General features: G+C 35.8%; 1 pseudogene across 1 annotated transcript; it reads left to right on the top strand.

Annotated features, from left to right (window-relative positions):
- Positions 1-13,436: 13,436 nt before the first annotated feature.
- Positions 13,437-14,543, top strand: LOC308633235 (14-3-3 protein theta-like; annotated as a pseudogene). Its single transcript has 2 exons — positions 13,437-13,465; positions 13,899-14,543. The product of its transcript is annotated as a 14-3-3 protein theta-like (transcript).
- Positions 14,544-18,642: the final 4,099 nt, after the last annotated feature.

Genomic DNA, 18,642 nt, shown 5'->3' with positions numbered 1-18,642 from the left:
TTCACATGTTAGAATATGGCCTGTCAAAGATTTCCAGATAATTAAACTTTGGATGGAGTGGCCAGCTCCTTTGTCCAATGTTTCTACTAGAGTGTAGAATCCTTAATGCCAGGAACACTAAATCCTTCTCTGACCCATTATAAATTCTTATTAAATACAGCTAAGAAAAACTTTACACCAAGATTTGGCTGGTGCAAAAACAATTTTAGATAATAAGACAAACAGGATATGCTTTGCCAGCAAGATTTTTTTTTTTAATTTCATACCTCAAGAGCCTCATGAAAAACTAATTGTACTCAAAGGCGGGCAGTCCCAGAAGATGCCCCTTCTAAGACAGCAAAAACATGTAATTTAGGCTTTTTCCTCTTTCCAAAAATTGTTTCAAAGAAACATATATACTTTTATGCCCTAAAAAAGTAAGATTAATAATTAAGGTTAATTAATACTTTTCCTCATTTTTTAAAGTATAGGATAAAACAAATGCTTAGTTAGAGCTTCACTCAAAACCTCAATTTCTATAATAATTATTTTATCCCGAGTCTTTTGTTATATGTTATATGTCCCAAGTAATTTATGTCTATACTTTAAATATCTATGAAGTTAGCAAGGAAGGTAGCTTGACATATGGACAGATACAGGTAGATCTACAGAAAGACAATCCTAATATTTGTAGTTCTATAAATAACACACCAAGTTAAAAAAAAAGTGATAGGCCAATCCATTTTTCTAAGTGATGTTTTATTATTAACAACCCCATTTATTTATCCTGATATTTTGCAATCTGTGCCCAATCTTTCCCATATCCCTATTTATTATACATATTGCTAACCTGTGTCTCATTAGAACTACCTAATACAATGCAAGACCAGACATGCCTTGCATTAAAAAGCCAAAGATTCTAAAATCAGCAAATTATATTTTTAAATCAACCAGTTAAAATGATGTTGAATTTTCCAAACTATACAGAAATTGTTTTGTGTTTTGTGTTACAGTTTATATCATACAGACTTTTACACATGCTGTCTTACATGTGCGAACTTAACAAAGTTTATTTTCCCATTGTGGCTGTTAGGAATATTTTTTCTGAGAAAAACTTGAATCATCAGACATGATCCCATGATCATAGAACCATAGCCTTGCGCTTAATTGCTCCCTACCTCAGACTTCAAGTACCGACCTCTTGATATTCTCCAGTCTTTCAACTATTCTTGCTGATTTGACTTTGCAGATATTTTTCCCTTTGCTCCTCCCTTTTATGTAACTGATAATGCTAGAATATGTATCACTTAGAAGAGGAGCTTAATAGGAGAAAAGATAGTTGAGTTACAACCACTGCTTTCTCAAAGAGAACATATCCATCATCAAAGCTAAATGAAATTTCTTGTTTCTACTGTGATGTTACTTATCAGAGACCAACAAGGGAACATGCTAGACAGAAAACATCACACTCAAGTTGAGTTTCTCCCTCTCCCTCATTAGTTCAGCTATCTTAGACTGAATGTGCTTATCTGCTGGATTGTAATGAGGAATAAACGCAATGGTGCATTAGTTTTGCACAGGGTAGGTGTTAAGCGATAATGCAGTGGTGATGTGCTGGGATAACTATTGGTGATGTAGTCATACAGCCTCTTGATTGTTCTCTTTGTGACCATTTCACTATTACTGTGAAACATGGTTTTGATGATGTGTCTCTGCATATTTTGCCTTGTAAAGATGGGTTTGGGGTTCTGAATTTAAATCCTATGCCACCCACAAGTGTCATGAGGTTTTGCAGGTTTTGAGTAACACTTCACAATTTATCTGTCCTAATATGCATAAAGGGAAAATGTAGCCAATTTCTATTTTCCAGAAAGCTTCGGCTAACCATATAAACCTTGTTAATTTGGTATATGTAAGACACCATTTGTAAAAATCAACATGATATATAGATAAGCTTTAACACCAAACACAGAATACTTTTTATATAGTTTGGAAAATTCAATCTCATTTCAACTGGCTCATAGAAAAATATAGTGGGATAGGGAGCGGGAGCATGGGAGGAATAGACAAACTCTAGATAAGGCAGAGGGGTTAGAGAGGAAGGGAGGGGGCAGGGGGTAATTAATGATGGAGGAAGATGATAATCATTACTATCCAGAGTACATAAATGAAGATACGAATTGATGTGAATGTACTGGGTATACAACCAGAGACATGAAAAATTGTGCTTCTATATATGTAATAAGAATTGTAATGCATTCTACTGTCATATATATAAATAAAAAATTTTACATATAAAAAAAGAAAAATAGATTTACTGACATTAGAATCTTTTGGCTTCCCAATGCAAGGTAAATTTTGACTTCCATTGCATTAGGTAATTCTATTGGAACAAAGGTTAGAAATGATGTGTAACAAACAGGAATAAAGGGAAGATTAGGCACATATACATATATATATATATATATATATATATATATATATATATATATATATATGTCTCAACATGTGTGTGTGTGTAAAATATATATTATACATAAAACCATCTCAGTATTAAAATAGAAATTAGATTAGATAATATGTGGAGTTTATAACAGAGAACTTATTATGTAGTACAGTATTGATAAACATTGCCTGATGCTATTTATTGTTGTCATAACTATTCATATTCTTCAAGGACTATTAAAATATCTGTCACCTGCCCATTTTCTTGATGAATTTTTGCATTGCTTACGTAGCTGTGATATAAAGTACATTCTCAATTTCAAATATTTCTTCCCATTAGTTCCTGAATTCACTAATATAAGAAAACCTGATTTGAACATTGACTCCCTGAAGCCAGAATAATTCTTCTAGTCTTCATTCTTAGTTCATTATGAAAAGTGTAAGGAAAAAAGGAAAAGAAATGAAAGAAAATAGTTGTCATTCTCATTTTTAAAGTGTCTATATTTTCCAAATTTTCAGCAATGAGTTTGAAATAAAAAAAATATAAAAATTTCCACCATAAATTTAATATATTTATATATTCATATTTCAAAGGTGCTTTTATTTATATATAGCATCTCTTTACTAACAAATTATGGTAATAAATGTTTTGTATTGGTAATATATATGTACATATTTATATACATAGACATGTATACAAATATATCTCATACGGTAGCTTTATGGAACTATAACTCACACAGCATAAAATTCAACAATTTTAAGACATACTAATTAATTTTTTAGTATATTCCAAGTTATAGGCTTTGATTTTTTAAATAATGCTTTAAATTTTCAGTTAAAAAGTTTTGTATATTTTGATAAATTTATTTTATAATATTTTATTATTTAATGCTATTGTAAGTAGTATTATTTTCCAATTTTATTTTCAAATATTTCATTATCAGAATCTAAAAATGGACTTAATATTTGTATATTGTTCTCCTGCCCTACAGCCTTGTTTGTTAGTTCCAGTCATTTATTAGTGGACTTCTTAGGATTTTTTTTTAATGATAAGGTTATGTCATCTAAAAACAGAGATATATTTACTTCTTCCCTTCCAATCTAAAGCCTTTCACTTCACTTTCTTGCCTAATTTCCCTAGCTAGAATTTGCAGCACAATGTTGAATAGCAGTGGAGAGAGTGAACACCCTGTGGTGCTCCAGACTCTGGGAAAAAAATATTCAAGTAGGATGTTACCTGTGGGGATTTTTGTATGACTTTTAAATCCTAGTGAGGAAGATTCCTTCCACACCTCAATTGTGGTATATTTTAGTCTCTTGATGCTGGATTTTGTCAAATGCTTTTTTCTGCATCTGTTGAGGTGATCATATTGTTTTTGTTCTTTCTCTCAAATATGGTATATGACAGTAAATGAATTTTAGTGTTAAACCAACCTTGCATTCCTAAAATAAATCCCACTTGGTCAAAAAGGAAGATCCTTTTTTAAGGTGTTGCTAGACTGGGTTTTCTTCTGGTTTGTGGAATAATTTTGCATTTATATTTTTAGAACTTGTGTTGTTTACGTTTTCGGTGACATCTTTGCTTTTTTTTCTTAATTAGGGTACTATTGGCTTTTTAGAATGCATTCGTAAGCATGCCCCTCACTTTTGTTTTTGGAAGAGTTTTTGAAGAATTGGCATTCCTTTTTAAATGTTTGGTAGAATTCAACAATGAAGACAAGGGGGGCTTAACTTTTCTTCAGGGGAAGTTTTCAAATCACTACCACCATAATATTGCTTATAAAGAGAATACTCAGATTCTCCATTTTTTTCTTGAATCAGTTTGGAAACGTGTCATTTCAGGAATTTTTCCATCTCATCTATTATGTAATTTCAACATGTAACAAGATTTTCATTATTGCCTTATGTACTGGTTTTCTAGAACTTCTATAACAAGGAGTCACAAAGTGTGAATGGCCTTAAAAAACAGAAATTTATTTTTCTGGAGGCTAGAAGTTTTAAATGAAGATGTCATCAGGACTATGCTCCCTCTGAGACTGCTATAAATTTTCCTTGCCTCTTTTGAGCTGTTGGTGGTTGTCATTAATTCTTGGTGTTAGCTTAAGACCATGTCACCCCAGTCTCCATCTCTGTTAGTCTATGGTGTTTTTACATGGTACTTTCCTCTTCCTGTAAATACATAAATCATCCAATTCTACTGGAATAAGGATCACATCCTAATAATGTGATTTAGATAGACAGGTGATAGATGCACATATTTATTTTGTGTGTGTGTGTGTGTGTGTGTGTGTGTGTGTGTAACTTCATTTTAATTACAGATGGAAAGCCCTGATTTTCAAATAAGATAATTTCGCCAAAGGTTAAGATAGCAATGCATTTGTTGAGGGACACACATCAACTCAATACATATTCTAATCATTTTCATTTGTGTTATGTCAGTAGTAATGTCCCTGTTTTCAGGCTTACTTTTAGTATTTTGATAGTACTCTTTATTTTTTTATTTTTCAGTCTACTTAATGTCAATTTTGTTGATCTTTACCAAAAAAAAAATATTTGATTTCATTATTATTCTCTCTTCTATTTTGGCTATTTCCATTCTAATCAATACTTGTTTACTTTCTTCTGCTTGTTTGTTAGTTTGCTTTTCTTGTTCTCCTGTCTGAAGTTTGAAGATTAGTTTGTTTATTTGAAATCCTTTTCCTCTTTTAGGAGAGGTATTAAAGTCTATAAATGTTCCTGTAGCTGGGTGTGATGGTCCATGATTGTAATCTCAGCAACTGGGGAGGAGGATCACAAGCTGAGGCAGGAGGATCACAAGTTCAAAGCCAGCCTCAACAATTCAGTGAGGCCCTGAGCAACTTAGTGAGATCCTGTCTCAAAATAAAAAATAAAAGCGCTAAGGATGTTGCTCAGTGGTTAGGTACCCCTAGTTCAATCTCCAGTACAAAAAAAATTATTGTAAGCTCCGTTAGCTGCACCCCTTAATTTTTGTTCGTTCTGTCTTAATTTTCATTCGTCTCAAAGTATTTCCTAAAATTTTTTTTATGATTTCTTCTTTAACATCTTGATTACCTAGGAGTATGTGGAGTATGTGGTAAAATTTCCACGTAGTTGTGAATTTTTTTAATTGTACTGTTTCTACCATTTTGTTACATTCTGATTGAATATAATACTTAGTATGATTTTGACCTTTACAAATTTATTAAAGCTTCATTGATGGCCTAACATTAGGTCTATCCTGGGTAATATTCCATATTCATTTGCAAAAGTTTTTGTATTTCTCTATTGTTAAGTGGAATGTCCAATAGATACCTGTTGAGTCTAGTTGTTGATTGTGGGTTCAAGCCTTGCATTTGCCTGTTGGCTTTCTGCTTATTTTTTTTAATTCTTTACTGAAATTTCAGTGTTGAAGTCTCCAACTGTTATTGCTGGATTTTCCATTTCTCCTCTGCCATTTTTATGGTAGATTTGTGTATTTTGGAGATCTGTTAGTGTGTGCATATACATTTATAATTGCAATATCTCCCCCAAATAAATGATCAGTTGTATCGTGATAAAATTTATTTTATTTCTAGCATTTTTTTATTTTGAAATCTATTTTGCCTAAGATTTGATCAGAAAACCATTCTTTATGATAAGAGATATATGCATTAAATATTTTCTCTACTTTTTAATTTCAAACAATTGGTATATTTGAATCTAAATGTGTCTCCTACAGAGAACATAAATTGGAATATTAACTTTTACTGTCTGGAAAACTATTTTGGTTACATTGTTTATTCCACTCATGATCAATATTTGTATTAATAGAGTTGAATATGTTTTTTGTATTCTAAGTTGTATGTTATTTTCATTTTCCTGTCACTCGGGGATTACAGTATTTTTAGAAGGACTCTTTGTCTCTTCTCCATGTTCCTCAGTTAAACTGCCTTCCCCTGTTGATTTTATACTAACCTATTGTCCTGTACTAGCTGCTTCTAACTGATTCCTCTTTTCAATAGTCACATCCAATTTAATTTTGGCCTTTTTCATGGGTAGTTTCTGTTTGGTTTGTTTTTGTTTTTAATGTAGTTCTGGGGATTGAGCCTGGGTTTTGCACATAGTGGGCAAACACTTTACCAATGACTTACATCCCAAACTCTTTTTATAATTATTTGGAGAATAGGTCTCTCTAATTTTCCCAGGTTGGCCTCAAACTTCCAAATCTCCTGTGTCTGCCTCCCAAGTAGCTGGGACTGCAAGGAGAGGTCATTATGCCTGGCCTTGGAGGTAGTTTCAGGCCAGTCTTTTAAAGTTTATTTAGAGCCATGAGGACTCACAGCTGTTCATTTTTTCCTTTTTCTAATTGTGTACCACCAAAATCTCTATTGTTTTCAAGAATGTCCTTAGGCTTCAATTTACTCCACACTTCTTCCAATCCTAGTTGGTTATTCTGGGAAAAACTTCAGAACTCTCTGCTCTAAAGACCTGCATCTCTCCCTGGTGACATCTATGAGTCATTTCATATCTGGGAATAGGAGACAGTGGCTCACTTCTCTCTCATTACTTTATAAGCAGAGCACTGGGCAGCATGATATCAACTGTTTTCTTAAATTGCTTCTCTTAGCATGGAATCAATTCCCCCCATGAGTGAGCTGGATAATGACATCTGCCCAAACTGTACCACATATAGAGCCTCCTCCCTATCAGTAGAAGCTAGGAAAGGAGTCCTTAACCTCTCAGCTATACTTATCTGGATCCAGGGAATGGGGAGAGAAATGCTGGTGACTACACCTCCTCAGGAGTTACCATACCCTTAATGGTTGTTATGAGGAGATCAAGCTGTATCTTCTTGACTATGAACACATGCAAAGAATCTTCCCTCACGCTGAGCTCTAGACAGAGTGTATTGACTCTCTAGTGTGACTTAAGACTCACCGATCTTACAAAGATTTCGTAATTTTACTGCATATTTTCTATTTCTTGAATAAATGCTATAATGCTTTAGGATAATTTCTAAAGACTTAAAAATTATATATATATATATATATATATATATATATATATATATATATATATATATAATTTTCCCCAGTTAATGTTTTTTGAATTGGCTGATTCCCTCATTACTGCACCTGCCTGGCCACTCCATGTATTGGAGCTAGTGATGCCCATCTAAACCTTGAGTTCTCTATAGGACAGAATTGTTCATTGTTCAGCAATGAAGTATCTCTCATATGATACTGTGAAGCCTTAAGCCCTGGAAATATTTAATTAAAAGTGGCAGTATGAGTCTCTCTCAAGATTCTGGTAGACAAATTCATTAGCTGTGTATTAAGATGGTATAAATAACCTCCAATACCTTTTCACTCCTTTTTTATTAAGAATCTATGACACAGTGGTTTGGAAGGTTGAGACAGGAGAATCACGAGTTCAAAGCCAGCCCTCAGCAACTCAGTGAGGCCCTAAGCAACTCAGCAAAACCCTATCTCTAAATAAAATATTTAAAAAGGGCTGAGGATGTTCCTCGGTGGTAGGCACCTCTGGGTTCAGCCTCCATTACAACCGCCCCCCCCCGAAAAAAAAGAATCTATGACAGATTCATGATGTAAATAAACTGTATATTCACTGGAAAAAAAAAACAGTAAAAAGAAAAGATGAAAAAACTTTGGGTCATGGGAATAATGATGATATTCTTCAAAATATTTATTTAACAGATTATGAAACAAAACTTTCATCTGAGTTGACTCAGATGAGAATTCCTAATTGGCTCTCTGAATACTCATACCCCAGGTATGGTCCCTCTGTGAACAGGGAAGAACAATCCCTTATAATTTTCAAGCATAGATCCAGCTTCCTTCTCCCATCTTCTATTTATTTGAATCTCATTTCACCATTCTTTATTCTATGTCTCTGTCCTGCCCCAATAGTTTAATCTTGTTCTGACCATCAGTCTGGACATCTTTCACATCATTGTTGAGGTACACTTTACATACAATAGACCACACATCTTGAAAGTGTAAAACTTGGTATGTGTTGACATATGTGTGCCCCAATGAAACAATGACCAATAACAAATGACCTATCACCTCCACAAATTTGCTCGTATACCTTGGTAATCCCACTTCCCCACCCTTTTATCCCTCCATCATTGGACAATTACTGATTTGCTTTCTGTTACTATAGATTATACCATAGTTTGCATTTCTTAGAATTTAAGTAAATGAATAACACAAGAGTAGTCTTTTCTGTCTTGCCGCTTTCACTGAGGATAATTATTTTGAGATTCATACATTCATATGTAAAAAAGTGGGGTTTTTTTTTCATTTTTATTGTTGTACAATATCCCATTTATGGATATGATACAATATGATGCTTATTTATTCACCTTTTGGTAATTATTTGGTTTATTTCTAATTTGGGAACATTAAAAAAATAAAACTGCCATGAAAATCCCTGTTGGTAGCTTTGTATGGCCATATATTTTTATTTCTCATGTATAAATGCTTGGTTGTGGAATGGGTGAATCAAATGATAAGTATATGATTAACTTTTTATTATACTAGTAAATTATTTTCAAAGTGGTTATCCTCCCAGTTTATTTTCACATGAAAAATGTATGCCAATTTTAAAATCAATAATAGCTGGGCAAGGTGGTAACCATCTGTAATCTCAGCTACACAGGAAGCAGAGGTAGGAGGCTCCCTTGAGCCAGGAGATCAGGATCAGCCTGTCTCTGTAAAATATACATAAATAAAATCAACAATAGAAACTCCGTAGCTCTGATAGTTATTTGGCTTAATCATATCTAAAAGGAGCAGTAAGCTTTGGATCATGTGAATAGTGATGATATTCTTCAAAGTATTTATTTAACAGACTATGAAACAAAATTCTTCAGCATACTATAATGTACTGTTTCAAAACTGTGAGGAACCCTTTGTGAAGTTATTTTTCACTCTGTGGGTAGCTAGTTCCTCCTCAATATACGCTCCCACCAGATTTTGATAACACTACTATTTAAACACATATTTTCCTTTATTCCTCTTTTTGTACTTTTTATTATATTGTAAGTTGACAATTTACAATAGTATGTATTTACAGGGTACAATGTGGTGTTATGATTTGTGAATACATGTGAAATAATTAAATCATTCATTAACATGTCAATCATCTCAAATATTTTTTTGAGGGGAACATTTGGAATTTATTCCCTTAGAAATTTTTAAAGGTACAATATGGTATTATTAACCATAGTTAATAATACACACACAGTGCAACAGCTCTCAGAAAAATCCTTCATTCCTCCTGTTGTCATCTACTCATTAGATTATGAGGATTCCTTCAGGGAAGAAATTTTATTTCATTGATGTCTGTCCCTTTGAATTGGTTATCACATGGTAGCCAAATATAACATGGATATTATTGCCTAAGTGAAATAATAAATTAAAATATAGTTTTACTATTTATAAGCAAGAAAACCCTGCAAATGAAAAACAAGGCAAATTAGGTGACCAGTCCTAACAGACACTAAAAACACACGCCATGTAACCAACTATATTTAAAACTGTTTGGTATTTACTTATCAACCAGTGGAACAGGAAAAACAATTCAGAAATACTCTAAGCCCATGTTATATTTTAAACTTGTTTTATACTTGAATTATTGGTGGAGGGAAATTGACTTTAAAAAAAAACATTTAAAACAACTATACGAGCATATAGAAGAAAGAAAAAAGATATTTAATCATTGAATGTAATTATTAAACCAGAAAATCATTAAACAATAAAATTCCATGTTGATCATATATTTAATTGTAGAAAGTGAAACCACAAAAAAAATAAAGAAATAAATAAGCCAAACAGAAAATACCAACCAACTTCTCTATAACATGGGAGTAGGAAAGAATTTCCTAACTATTATTCAAAAATCTGAAGCAAAAGGAAACATTTATAATTTTTATTACATAAAAATGATTTCCACAATAAATGGGCAAGCAAACAAATACATTTTTCAAACCCTATATCAAGTTTTTAAAAAATTGATAAAAATAAGAAGAAATATTTACAACTTGTGTTTCAAGAGGTTTAATTCATAAAATGTAAAGACCAGTTAATTATCCAATAGAAAAATGAACTGCAGATAAAAAATAATCTATTAACAGATAAAGAAAAATCTATGAATGGCAGGTGTCCTCAAGAAAAGATACTCTCAATTTTGTATAAGTGATGTACGATCTTAAAATACTTTGGCATACCATTTCTCAAATATCAAAATGATGGAATACCCCACAGGTTAAGAACAGAAACTGTGGAGGAGTCCCCAGAGAATAGATATTCTAACAAATTCCTGACTGGAATGAAAAGTTCCCTACAGAGGAGAAATTCGCAATTGCCTACCAGATCACATATGTATTTACCTCTGACTTCTGTTTATCCCTACCTGTATCCACACCCTTGAGAAGTACACCTTCCTACAAGCCCTGATTCCGGGCTTGGCTCTGTGATTTTTCTCTGGATGATAAAATTGTAACAAACTAGACCAAAGCAGAGCCTTGGAAATGCATTTGTGGACTTCAGCCTTCTCGTGTGGATCCTAACCCATCAGGGGTATGCAACCAGGCTACTCTGTCGGAGGGTGAGAAAGATCCCAGCTTCAGGAAAGGTACCCTGCAGCCAGATCTTCCTGAACTAGTCAGCTTATAGTCAGCCACCTGGTAATGAAGGTTCAGGTGAGACCACCTCTGGGATATCTTAGTATCATTTAATCAAGAAAGGATTCCCTGGACAAAGGACCTCCTACAAACTATTTACCAAAAAAAAAAAAAGTGAAAACAATGTTTTTAAAATGGATCATCAAGTGATCAAGCTTAGTGTCATGAATGAGAAAAATTGATATGATATACCTCCTCATTTGAATCAATCAGAGACTGCAAATCACCTATGTTATATTCCTGCCAAAGATGCTAACCCGAAGCATCAGCTAAATCCAGATTGTGCAACGATCTACAAACATCATTTTCACGAAAATGCCAAAGCACTGAAGCCACATTGCATTGTTACAATAATAGGATGGGCTGAGGTTTTTAGAGCAATGATCAATTAAAATTTTGGCACCAAGTAAATCTGGTGGACAAAATGAAGAGGGAAATAAGATGAATTGTGTGGCTGAGCTTCCAAAAGCAGGATTAAAGTTGAATGAAGGAAACATATGAACCCAGAAAATAATAAATGTAACAAATTTAAGAAGCATGTCTAGAAAATAACAGTAGGTATGGTTATTGCCACATAGACTAGAGAAATCAATATCATTGTAAGCCACCACAGTCTAAGGAGGGGGCAACACCAGGCAGAAATAAAAGTCTGAGATTATTTTAAGAATTAAAGGAACCAAATGTTCATAATCTTCTAGGAGCAAGAAGGAGATCAAGAAGCTACTCACTTACCTGGAAGTGAACATGTCCAGTGTTTGATGTAGCCAGGAAACATATGGAAAAGGTAGAGTATCCCAGGGTTGGATCTGGACCTGAGATCAGTGAATTTCAAGAAGAAAACTCAGAGCTGGGTCGAGGAGCAATTCTACTTCCTGGGTGGGGGTGCTTAAACTGTCAGCCTGATGAACATTCAGAGTGACCCCAAAATGTCCTTCATTGTTTCCTTCTTCAAGTGGGATGAGTGTTTGTGGTCTGTTTTGCTTATTTTTTGTTTGGTTGGGACACTTTGTCTTGGTTTTGAACACTTTGCCACCATTGTGCATCAGGAGATTGAAGGGGCAGGTCACTGTTGCAGACCAAGGTAGAGGTCTTGTTATGAGGCCTCTGGGCAGTCTGCAGATGGCCTGGACCTAGGGCAGAATGCCTTCCATGATGGGGTCCTCCGACTGTCCCTGTAGGAGCAGTGGAGACTGTCTTGTCTTTGGGGAAGACGAGGAGCTGAGTATGTGTAACAGAAGGATAAATAGTTAAAGTTAATGCTATTTGCCAAATTATTTTGAGCTCTCAGGGGAAATGCTAGTGTTTAATTTCCTGCCCTCTTTTGGTCAGGTGAGATCATATGACTAGTTGATGGACAGTAGTTAGGCGGACCGTAGGTACATGCCACTTGCAGACCAGTGTGTAGTTACCCCAGACGGCTCTTTGGGGCTCTCATCCCCTTTTTTTCCACCATGGAAACTAGAATCCTGAGTGCCTGTAAGGAACAGAGATACCACCCCACCAGACACAGCCTCAAAATGAACATTTCCCATGAGCAAGAAATAAACCTGTGTTTTAAGTTAGTGATAACTAGTGGGTTTTTCAATTTAACTTTTTTTTTTTTAAGTGAGGTCTGATCTAGTCTACTCTGAATGAAATTTAACTCTCTGTCTTTCCAGAATCTTTTACTTAGAAAGAAAGAAATAGACATGTGAATGAATAATATAGGTTAGGGTCTGTTTTAGTCAGGTTTTCCGCTGCTGTGGCTAAAAAACCTGAGTAGAAAAATTTTAGAGGAGGAAAAGTTTATTTGAGGGCTCACAGGTTTCAGAGGTCTCAGCCCACAGACAGCCAGCTCCCTTCCTCGGGGGGCTTAAGGTGAGGCAGAGCATCGTGGTGGAATAGTGTGGCAGAGGGAAGTGGCTCACTGTGATGATCAGGAAGCAGACAGACTCCACTCACCAAATACAAAATACATACCCCACAGGCAGACCCCCCATGCCCACTTCCTCCAGCCACACCATCCCTGGCTTCAGTTACCACTTAGTTAATCCCCTGGGGGTTTAATTCGCTGATTGGATTAAGGCTTTTCTAACCCAATCGTTTCTCCTCTAAACCTTCTTGTGTGGTCCTACACATGAGCTTTCAGGGGACACCTCACATGCAAACCATAATAGAGTCTCAGCCAAAAGAGATTTTACCTCCAATGCAGATCTTCACAGTGGGGACTGTGAAGAATTGAAGAAGGAGACAATAAAGGAAGACGAAGGGGACAATGAGAAAGGAGAAGGGATAGAAATTCTGAAAATCAATGGGAGCTGAAATTTGAGCTGAGGGAGCAATGGGGCTGGCTCTTCTTCGTGGCAGGAGGTAAGAAGTGATTCAGGGAGAGAGGAAAGGACATTCTGACCTTTCTCCTCTCATGTCTCCTGCCCACAGGATCCTACCCACTCAGATTGTCAGGCAGTGGTCTAGAAAATGTGGGCCACATGGCTGACCCTCCAATGCTCAGAGAGGAAGAAGAGGTCTGGGGTGCAGGAAAGAGATTGAACGAATCAACTGTAGGTGCTTTGATGAAAGTTTTTAAAAAGCATCAGGTGGAGTGCTTTAGTAAAACAGTGATTCTCTTGAAAACTCCAAATAATTTTATGGGGACTTGTGTTGCAGCCACAGGGAGGAGAAGCTCTAGAGGAGGAGGACTCAGGATCCGGGTGGATGCTCGCACTCTCTCACCTCACCTTCATCGCTGGCCTCCACACTCAGAAGGCCCAGCTGGCCAAACAGGCTGAGTGCTACAATGAAGGGTCACCTGCATGAAGGCTGTGATGGAGCATGGCACTGAGCTGTCCAACAATGAATGCAATCTGTTCTCAGTGCTCAACAAGAATGTGGTTGGGGTCAGCATAGAGGGTCATCTAGAGCATCAAGGAGAAGACCAATACTTCCAACAGAAGTTGCAACTGGTTAAAGACTATCAGGAGAAAGCGGAGTAGAGCCTAGGTCCATCTGCACCACGGTTTTGGAATTGTTGGAAAAGTATTTAATAACCAATGTAACGAAGACAGAGAGTGAGGTCTTTTATCTGAAAATGAAAGGAGATTACTTTTGGAACCTTGCTGAAGTTGCATGTGGGTGATGATTGGAAGCAAACCATAGATACTTCCAAAGGAGTTTACCAAGGGGCAATTTGATATAAGCAAGAAAGATATGCAACCCACACACACAATCTGCTTGGGGCTGGCTCTTAACTTTTCTGTATTTTACTATGAGAGCCTTTATAATCCAGAGCTTGCCTGCACAGCTAAAACGGCTGTTGACAAGGCCTGTGCAGAACTTGATTCATTGAATGGGGATTCAAACAAGAACGGGACCCTCATCATGCAGTTGCTTAGAGACAACATTATGGACACCAGACAGTGCAGAAAAACGTGATGCAGCATTTTGCTGAAAACTTAATACTCTGCCCTCAAGAAACATTTTTACAGATTTCCTTTCCTTATTCCACTTGTCTTTCCTATAGAAAAGAAACCCACTCATGGGTATGAAATCAACTGTTCGTAAACTTTTCACACTGAAGCTTCGGGAAAACTCCATTCCTTGATTTCTGTGTGACTTGACCTTCTTGGTGTGCAGTTACTGTTGTAGAAAAATTGCAATAGCTTCTTTTCATGTAAACATAAGTAACTTCCAAACACTTAGTAGAGGACTAAATATATATCTGGTATTTAGGTAATCTGAACCAGTTCTAGCAGTGACTGTGTTTTATGTTACTGTGAAGATAAGAAAATGTACGTAATTGCAATACAGAGTATTCTACAGAACTTCCTAATTTCTACATTCCCTTCCTTATTCTTCTTGGAGGGTTTCTTTTCAGTAAGCAACCTATTCTTACTCTTACTGTATTCCTTTTTAGTGGGAATCCAGAAGTATTAGATTGAATGGGAAAGCCCTTGGCATTTCTGGGCTGGAAGTTACAAATTGAAATGTCTCCTATATATCACATGTTGTGGAGGTCATGAGTATTCTCTGGGATAATAAGGAGGTTCCTCATTTACTCATCATTTGCTGCAGTTTAAATTGACAACTTTCTTTCCCAATAAAAATTCACTTACACTTCAAAAAATAAGAATTTTATGAATTTTTATGCTCAGTAATCACCTCTGCCGGGCAGTAGTATTATTTTTGTATAACTCCTAATGATAATTAAATAGAAAAATACAATAGTTTACTGATTATTATGCTGTTTCTAAGCTAATTGTTAACATACTTTAAGCATATGCCCATATCATTAATTTTGTCCTATAGAATATTACTTTTTTTTTTTGAACTGGAGATTGAATCCACGGGTGCTTAACCCCTGAGCCATACCCTCAGCCCTGTTTTTGTTTTTTGATACAGGGTCTTGTTAAATTGCTTAGGGGCCTCACTAAATTTATAAGGCTGGCCTAAATTTGTGATCCTTCCGCCTCAGCCTCCTGAGTTGCTGTGCCACCACAACAGGTTTAAATTCTTTTTAAAATAAAGGAATTTAAGGGTTTTTTTTTTTTTTGGTTGTTGTTTTTTTTTTAAGAAAAATATTCAAAACACTTCAAAATCTGGGGGAATAGAATGAAAATCTAACCACTTGCAGACAATGCACTTAGGAACTAAAATTCCTTCCTTACTGTATTTTACATGCCCATGGGCCAATTAACTTCATTATTATCCCAGGAGATGCCTGTGAGCAATTGTATTATTACTGCTTACACCGAAGAATCACCACTATAACAGCTAGCAAGGTAATTTCCTTCTTGTTCTTGGGGAAAATGCTTGACTGCATGTAAAATGAGCTGCCAAGAGTCCAAATAGCAAGATGAATTGGATTATGACATGCTCTACTGCATTCAAGTGACTGCCCTGAAATGACTGTACCTGAAGCTCCTTAGTTATTGTAGAATAGTATCTACTTCTTCAGCTTTAGTGTTCACACTACCAGCCAAACAACTCGATCATTATCTGTGAACCTCTCCTACACAGGAGAATAGATTCACCACTGTATGACACAGTATTTGCAATTTAACACCATACTGTGCTCCTGTATAACTCTAGAAGTTCTGAGAAGCCCGTAGCTTCCTCTCTTGAATGAGGAGAAACAGCCAAGCAAGACTGCTTCTCCAGGTGTTTCCTGTGCCTCTTGTGAGCTCTGACCTGCTGTGCTGATAAGGGATAATATGCACACAACAGCAGAGGTGACCTTGAACTTTCATGTGATGGCTTGTATGTGACCATTGGTTATGGAACTTAAGCCGCTACGACAAACTCTCTTCCTTCCACTTTGCAAGGGTATGTCTGGTGATGTGGGGTAGATTTGGGAAGAGTTTAAGATATATGATCTCACAGACACCCAAAAGCATCGTGTTTGTGACATTTGCCTTTTAGGATTTCAAATATTTAGTGGTTCATTGATCGCACTCATAGTTCATCTTAAGAAGAAAGGGAAAGAATGACAGATGATGAAGTTGGGGTCCCTGTTCACGGGAAGTTAGCCTGAACCCTGAAATCCATTTTTGGTGCTATGAAAAAGCATTTTTCTTCCTCTTTTTTCCTTTTGATTCAAATCCAGTGTATTTCCTTTCTAAAAAATATACTTTAAATTATCTTCTTTCCATCTTTCTGCTATATTCCATGATTATTATTTTTTTGAATTTCCAATAACTCTACTTCAATTTTCCATCCTCTTTTGATTTCTTTTATTTATTTTTATTTTTTTATTTCATTTTCAGTGAATCTGTAATCTGATGTCACACATTAGCTTGAGGGGGTTCTTCTTTATTTCTCATAACTAATTCTTATTGATTTATTTTCTTGACAGTCAGTCAACATACCCTATAACCGCCCTATTTTCTTTTTTTTATTTATTATTTTTTTATTGGTTGTTCACAACATTACAAAGCTCTTGACATATCATATTTCATACATTAGATTGAAGTGGGTTATGAACCCCCAATTTTACCCCAAATGCAGATTGCAGAATCACGTCGGTTACACATCCACAATTTTACATAATGCCCTATTAGTAATTGTTGTATTCTGCTACCTTTCCTATCCCCTACTGCCCTATTTTCTTTCTGCTTCATGCTCGACTTATTTTTATTCTCCTTAGTGTCTTCCATTAGGATGATGCAAAACGTATTTATTTGTCCAATATTAAAGGAAGTTAATCTCCTATTGTTAGGGTTATTCGTAGTTTCGGTTCTGTGGTTTTCTAGTAGTGACTTTCATTTTTAAGCCTGTGTGGATCCTAAAGGTGATAGAGGATGCTTGGCAGAACTTACACATTTTAAATATGCTGATGAGGAAAAAGGCTGAAGATTTACCATGTTCATGAGATTGCTTTTAAAAGCTGCATGTGGACAGGACTTCCAGAGTGGAGGGGTAAAGATCTCTACAAATGTGCTTCCACATAAAAGTAATGGAATCACTGACAAGTTTAACAAAATCAAGCTTTATATTGCCCTGGAAATTAACCAGAGGTGTAAACAATTCTCAAGATATAGTATTTGAGAAAAACTAGTGAACCTCAATAAGAACTAGTGGGGTTTAGGGTATTTTAGCTGCTTTCCCCCTCAGCACCCTGGTAGCACAGGAATCGTAGACCAGCCTTGGGCTACTCTTCATCCCCACCTGAGAGCCTGGCCACTTCCTGACCTATCTTGCAACCTTCTAGAAAAGCCACTTTCACTGGGAGTTCTCATTATTTGATTTGACTCAGAACTCCCTTCCTGAAAAGCTCTATCCAGGAGGAAATTATTGAAAATAAGCTGCTGAAATTATTTAACATGGCAGCTGTATAAGGCAAACAAGAGAATGACCAAAAAATCCAAAGTTTACTCTGGAGGTGTTCAAAGGGAGCTTTGAAAACTTCTGATATACCAGGTGTGGTAGTGCGTGCCTTTAATTCCAGTGGCTCTTGGGGCTGACACAGGGGGATTGCAAGTTCGAAACCAGCCTCAGCAACTTAGCAAGGCCCTAAGCAACCTAGCAAAACCCTAACACACACACACACACACAAAAAAAAAAAATGGGCTGGAGATGTTGCTCAGTGGTTAAGCTCTCCTGGTTCAATCCCAAGTACCAAAAAAAAGAAAGAAACCAACCTCTAATAGTCCTGGGAGTCTCAAAGCAGCATGCATGTGCAGGAAAAACCTGAAAGGCCCTCAGTCCCTTTTGGTTAAATTGAAAACTCTGTACAAACAAGAAGCAGAAGTTAAATCGGAATTGCCAAATATGTAGTTATCAAAGGTGTGTTGAACACATACACACATGGCCAGGTGCATTACACACATGTGTAAACACACAGCCCTTCAGAAAATAAGATCTGGGGATCCATGGTATCTAAGGAATATATAAGCATGTCCATGTTTATTATGGCACTATTCTCCATAACTATAATATGATATCAGCCAACATGCCCATCAATTGATGAATGGGTAAATGAGTATATATACACTATGGAGTATTACTTAGCCATAAAGAAAAATTAAATCTGATCATTTACAGCAAAATCA

The sequence above is a fragment of the Spermophilus citellus genome (genome assembly GCF_964194105.1).
Source record: "Spermophilus citellus genome assembly, chromosome: 14".
Lineage (NCBI taxonomy): Eukaryota > Metazoa > Chordata > Mammalia > Rodentia > Sciuridae > Spermophilus > Spermophilus citellus.
This window is presented reverse-complemented; position numbering and strand designations above follow the sequence as displayed.